This window comes from Equus quagga, chromosome 12, assembly GCF_021613505.1.
Source record: "Equus quagga isolate Etosha38 chromosome 12, UCLA_HA_Equagga_1.0, whole genome shotgun sequence".
Lineage (NCBI taxonomy): Eukaryota > Metazoa > Chordata > Mammalia > Perissodactyla > Equidae > Equus > Equus quagga.
The window spans coordinates 62,078,360-62,084,733 of record NC_060278.1 but is presented as its reverse complement, the minus strand read 5'-3'; the positions used below and the strand labels follow the sequence as shown (position 1 = coordinate 62,084,733).

Here is a 6,374-nt window from a genome sequence, read left to right as displayed (position 1 = left end):
ACCCTACCCCTAACCCTAAGCGTGTTCATAGCTGTTTTCAGTCGTTTTCAGATGTCAGAAGAATTTGTTTTAGTAGTACACTTGCCCTTATTATAATCATGTTGTAGTAAATTTGAAAAATTAAGATGGAAATAAAGTAGATCAGTAACTCCGCTGCTCAGAGGCGCTGCTGTTAACGTAGCACCTCCTGCGCGTCCTCCAGGCGCATCTCCTGTCGTGTGGTAGGGCCACATTGTGTTCGTGATGAATGTGTGCTTTGATAACCTAGCGTCCCTACATGTGTTTACTTCCGTACCACCCAGCAATCAAAGGAACTGTCCCTTAGGGCATAAGGAATATAGGGACGTCAATTATTAAGAGGATAAATGGCAGCAGAAGTGCTTCTGGGTATTTCCATTTCCAGACAGAAAAATCCAACAGATCAGACCAGGCAAGTCAAAGTCACATCGCTGACTGCTGTCTGTGATGAACTTCCTTCCAAAGCAGAGATGTTAAAGCCGACAGGTTTCAAATGCCGCCCAGGCGCTCTGCACCTCGCACATGGCTCTCCCAAAGCTGGAACACAGTCTGTCTGTTCCTGAGGTATCAGGGTCACCTGTGTCTCTAAGACACTGGCCAGTCAGGCCTGAGTGGAGATTAGGCTCGTCAATCCAAGCTGAGTTTTCTTGACGCCCCTGCACTTGAATGGGTTGGTGAGAATGCCCCGTGGATACTGGCCTGGGAATCGTGGTTGTTCTCTGCTCTCAGCAAATCCTGGGGAAACCAATGACCAGCCTCACAATGCCTCAACTTCCACCTCTGCGAAAAAGGCGCCCTTGAGGGCCGCATTTCCAGAAAGCCACACCTACTGTCACCACGCCTGTAAACTCCTTAATTTCTGCTTTCCAACAGGGCCACAAGGGCGAGTTTCTCCCCAAAGCGGTGGAAATGAGGCACTTTGGCTGGAGCAAGCACAGGACAGCAGGCAAAGTGGACAGTTCCTGGGACGTCAAGCCAGTGCCCACAAGCAGTTAGAAAGGCAGGTAGCTTCTTGGGCTTGGACGAGGGGGATACTCTGCAAAGACCCGCAGGCACGCAGGTGGTGAAAGGAAGCGAACTGCGGGGGAGGCGGCGGAAGATGGGGAGGAGGCCGAGTCCAGACTTGATTCCTGGAAAAACGAGTTGCACACAGCAGACCCGCCGCCGCACGTGGCAGCCGTCACACCTTCCTAACTCCCCAGTCCCAGTCGTCCCTTCACATCCCTCCGGGACTCGGCCAGTGGGAGGCGGGCTCACGGCCACAGTTCACGTTCCGCAGCCAGGCTGCCCCTCCCCGCAAGAGCTGAGCGGGGAGCGCGCCGCATCCTGGGAGTTGTAGTCCTGCAACGCCTCCCCCGCCCCCCCCCGCTCCCGCCCGCGCCCGCGCCCCCGCCGCAAGCTGCCGCTGGGAGCAGTTAAGAAACTACAGCTCCCAGCATGCGCAGCGAGGGGCCCAGCCTCCCTCCGCCCGCCGAGGGCGGTCCCAGCACGCTTTCCCGAGCGCGGATGTCCCTGAGCCCCGCCGGCGGGACCCAGCGTGGTTCGGCGGGCCCAGGGCGGCTGGGCTCACCCTGTTATCGTGGTCGTGCGTGTCCACGAGATGCCGCTGAGGCGACTTCTGACGGCGGAAGTTGGACTTCTCGCAGACCAACGAGTGCCCAGCGCCCCTTGCAGCTTGCGGGAGCGGGCACGGTACCAGCTGCCCGCCGGGAGCACCGCGCCCCACCCGGGCCCCTGCCCTGTGCCTCCGCCCCCCTCCTTCACGGCGCCCTCCGCCCCGCCCCTCCTTCTGCAAGCCCCTCCGTCGCCACGCCCGCCGCCCACCTCGCGGCCTCGCCTTCTGCCCCACCCACCGCCGTCCACCCCGCCCACCCCCCCGCCACACCTTCTGCCACGCCCGCCGCCCTGCCCCCGCTTTCTTCCACGCCCCCTAGCCACGCCTCCAACCACGCCCACCGCCCCTCCACGCTTCTGCCTTGACCCTCACCACGCCCGCCAACCCGCCCCGCCTCCCCTTCAACGCGCCACTCCCTCCCCCACCACTCCGTGCCACTCCCGCTCTCCACGCCCTGCCCCCGTGGGAATGTGCAATGGGGCGGGCAGCGCGCCTTGAGGCTGGCGCCCTGGTAGGGGTGGGCTGACCAGCCTGATGGGTGCTGAGACTGCCTGGAACCCAAACGGAAGCTCCCTGGCCCATGTTTGAAACCGTGAATTCACCGGCTAGAATGGAAATGCCAGGTACCTGGGAACCTGGAAGTTGCCTTTTCAATGCTGCCTTTCCCGTTCTCCCCTCCATCCCTCTGGCTGCAACGATCCTCCCTCTGGAACCCCTGGTCAGGCTCACTTCAGAGTGCCCCTTGGACCCTGCCTGGCTGAACCATCCACACCTTGGTCAGGCATCTTGGAAGGACTGCCCCAGCCGTGTTATAAAAGGAGAAAACGTCACAGTGGGCAGCCCCATTCCTGCGTTATCCAGACAGGAAACTCAGGTGCTCAGGTCAGTGACGCCCCCCCAAGCTGCTTTGGGGACCACACCCACACCGCTTCTCTGACGGCCCACACAGGCTGGTTCACCGCATCCTTGTCCCACTGTGGGCCTCTTGACCTAATCAACACAGGCAACAGGACCAGAAGTTCCCAGCAGTACCCCCAAAATGTTAGGGAAGTTTGTGTAGGAAGGTGTTACACAACTTCAGCATTTCTGCTCTACAATGCAGCTCCTTTGGAACCACTTTTAACATCCCTTTTTAAATATCCCTTTGGAACCGAGTTTAATAATTTGTTGCTGTTGGGAGTTACAATAATTCTGTTAAGTCATTTTCCCATTTAGTTTCTCTGATAATTCCGAGTTCTACATTACTACCTGCCTCTCAGATGAGTGCTGGCAGCCCCAGTTCTGTACAGGGAGGATGCAAAACGGCAGAATATCTGTGGTGCAACTTTCTGGAGCATCAGTTTACTACAAGATTTGGAAGAATAAGTTAAGTAATTTCCAAGGTAAGTAATTAAAAATTTAAAACTAAACCAAACCTCTTCCCGGAGGGGAGCACCCAGGAGTCATCCCTTCTCTGCCCTTCTCACCCTGCACGCAGTCTCACAGCAAGTCCTGTTGGCTCTGCCTGCAACATGCATTGTGATTGCAACTTCTCGCTGTCTCCATTTCTGCAACCTGGTTCAGCCGCCTTCCTCTCTTACTGGTCTCCTGCCAAGGATGGCCTCCTAACCGTCTCCCTGCTTCCTCTCTTGCCCTCCTCCAGCCATTCTTCACTCAGCATGCAGAGTGACCTCTTGAAAGCGTGAAAAACCATGATATGTGCCACCCACCTCCCCATTTAAACTCTGCCTCTGCTTCTCATTGCAATAGAAAAAGAGCTCAGACAACCTGGCCCCTGCCTGCCTCTCCAGCCCCCTCTCCTACCTTCTTATTGAGACTATTGTGTGTCAGATTTTCTGGTATCTAGAACTGAAAGAAATCTTAATTCACATGGCTGTTAGATCATAGAATCTAGAGCAAAGGGCATGGAAGGAAAAGTCTAAGAGAAAATGAAGGGCCAGAAATTTTTTAAGCACAAGAAACAATGAAAACATAACTAATGTGTATGAACATACTCAAAAGAATGTAGTAACAAATTTTTTTAAAAAATGAGTCAACAGACTTGCAAAGAAATAGAAATACTTTGACCATAATCTGAAAACAAAAAGCTATACTTAGTAAATATGAAAGGACAAAAATCTTACACTTTACATTTCTGGGTCATAATGCAATACAATGAGAAATAACAAATAGACATTGTGAAGATGTCCCACTTTTTGAAAATGTTAAAACACTATTTTAAATAAATTAATGCCTGGGTCAGGGTTCATATCCACAACGCAGTCACAGTACCTGTGAACACACGTGCTTGCTGATATTTCCAGATGTGTGCAGTGTGGAGAAAGGAGGAGCTCTCTGACCCAGAAGCTCCTGGAGCGACAGGGTGATGTTGGTTGGAATCCTAGAGCTGCCCCGGGTCATTTAAGGTCTCACGACAAGTAGGCACAGGGTGAAGGCTGCCGGGCACTGTAACTGCAGACACTGGTAATAAACCCAAGACATTTTCCGTAATGAAGTGGTGGCCAGGATACAGCTGGGCCTCAAGAGGCAGTAGCAACAAACAGGAAATCCATCTAAAACCTAGGAAGCCACTTTTTCAATCTCTCTCCCTCACCTCTGGCCACTCTTTCTCTCTGTACATCTTCATTATTTTATCTTTCTTTCCATGTAAATGCCACTCCACAATTTCTGATTTTATATACTCCATGTTCAAGAAAGTAACACCTCTCAATTACAATTCCAAGTTAAGGGAGTTGAATCTATTTGACCCGTCTTAGGCCGAGTGTTCACCGTAGGTCCACTTTAGACCAGAGCAATGGGATCACAAAATGGTAACATCATTGCCAAAGGCCCACTCCTATGCGTGAGTGAGGAGGGGCAGTTCTCAAAGACAAGAGGTTTGGGTTAAATAGACTTCTCAAAATGGGTCAAGTACACTACCTCATAAATTGTCATAAAAATAAAATGAAATTCTCATAAAATCCTTACACCTTCTAAGGCGCTGTGAGAATTCCATGTTACTTGTTATTCTTATGATTATTATTAGATGTTATTTGGTTTTCTTTTGCTATAACAAGTTATCACTACTTAGCAGCCTAAACACCTTATTTACTATCTCACAGTTTCCGTGGTTCAGAAGTCTGGGCACAGTGTGGCTCAGCTGGTTCCTCTGGTCCAGGTCTCACAAGAACCAAATCCAGATGCTGGCAGGGCTGTGTTCCCTTCTGGAGGCAGATGCTTGGAGGCACATCCTAGCTCATTTGGGTCACCGGCAGAATTAGGTTCCTTGCACTTGTAGGAAAAAGGTCCCTGTGTCCTTGCTGACTGCCAGCTTTGGGCTGTCTTTATCACCTAGAGGCCTCTCTCTGGTCCCTGCAGGTGTCCCCTTATGTCTCAGAACCAGCAATAGGGCATCGTGTCCTTCTCACTCGCAATCTCTCTGCCCTCCCCGCGGCAGCATCTTTCCTGCCTTCTCTTCTACCACATCTCTGACTCCAGCCAGGGAAACTTACCTGTTTTTAAGGATCACATGATTAACTTGGGCTCACCCAGATAATCTGGAATAATCTCCCTATTTTAAGGTTCATAGTCTTAATTACATTGGCAAGCTCCCTTCTGACATAAAACGTAGCATATTCACAGGTTCCAGTGATTAGGGCCTGGGCATTTTCAGGGCGTCATTCTTCCCATCACAGACAGATATTAAATATTACTACTCCACGCCTCTCCAAATTAGAAAACATGACAAACATACGTGACCTATCATTTGCTTTTGAATTGTTCTGAAGAAATTTCTAAGCAAGTCATGGTGTGAACATGACTGTAATGATGACATGTACCATTGGTGTTTGCCTTTACAAATACTTCATATACGTATATTTTACATTTATAATTATTCTCTTTATTAATATATGCCTCTGATTTATTTCTTCATTTCACAAGTACTTATTTCATGTTTTCACAACTTCAGGTGCTGGAGATAGTCCTGAACAGCACAGCTTAGGGTCCTGTGCCATGAAGGAGCCTACACACTAGTCCTGGGAGATGAGACAAGCAACAAGCAAGTAAATCCTGGAAAGATCAAGGTCACTTCAGATGGTGATGAAGCAGAGTCATGTGATTGAGAGAGCCCACAGGTCTGGGTGGGCCATGGTCACCCTGGTTTAGATTGGCTGGTCGGGGTAGGTCTCCCTAAGGAGGTAAGATTCGAGTTTTCCAGGTAGGAGGTACACAGGAAGAATGAAACCGTGAGGGTGGGAGCCCATCTGAGTGCTGTGGCTGCCAGCCTGGAAAAGTGACTGATGGGGAGAAAGGTATCAGGTGAGTTCAGAGAGGGGGCTGAGGCCAGATCACTTGCCTAACACTTTTAGCATCTAAATGTCAACACAGGCACTTAAAGATCACAATCTGGGGGCCGGCCCTGTAGCTTAGTGGTGCAGTTCGGCATGCTCTCCTTTGGTGGCCCAGACTTGGTTCCTGGGTGTCGATTTACACCACTCATCAGCCATGCTGTGCTGGTGACCCACATACAAAATAGAGGAAGATTGGCAACAGATATTGGCTCAGGGTGAATCTTCCTCAGCAAAAACAAAAAAGCAAATCACAATCTGTTTTCAAAACTATAAAGCAAAGTTGAGGTCTATCCCAGTGGGGCGTTTTCTGTAGACCTACATTGTTGGAAATGCCTCATAGAGTAATTACGAGGTTTCCTTTACTCACAGAACTATGTGTTAGATCTGTGGGAAAGAAGTACAACACAGAG

The 6,374-nt window shown here is 50.6% G+C and overlaps 1 non-coding gene across 1 annotated transcript; it reads left to right on the top strand.

Annotated features, from left to right (window-relative positions):
- The first annotated feature begins 6,243 nt into the window (after window positions 1-6,243).
- LOC124249271 (small nucleolar RNA SNORA18) lies at window positions 6,244-6,374 on the top strand. The gene has a single exon (XR_006891337.1). It is a non-coding gene; the product is annotated as a small nucleolar RNA SNORA18 (small nucleolar RNA).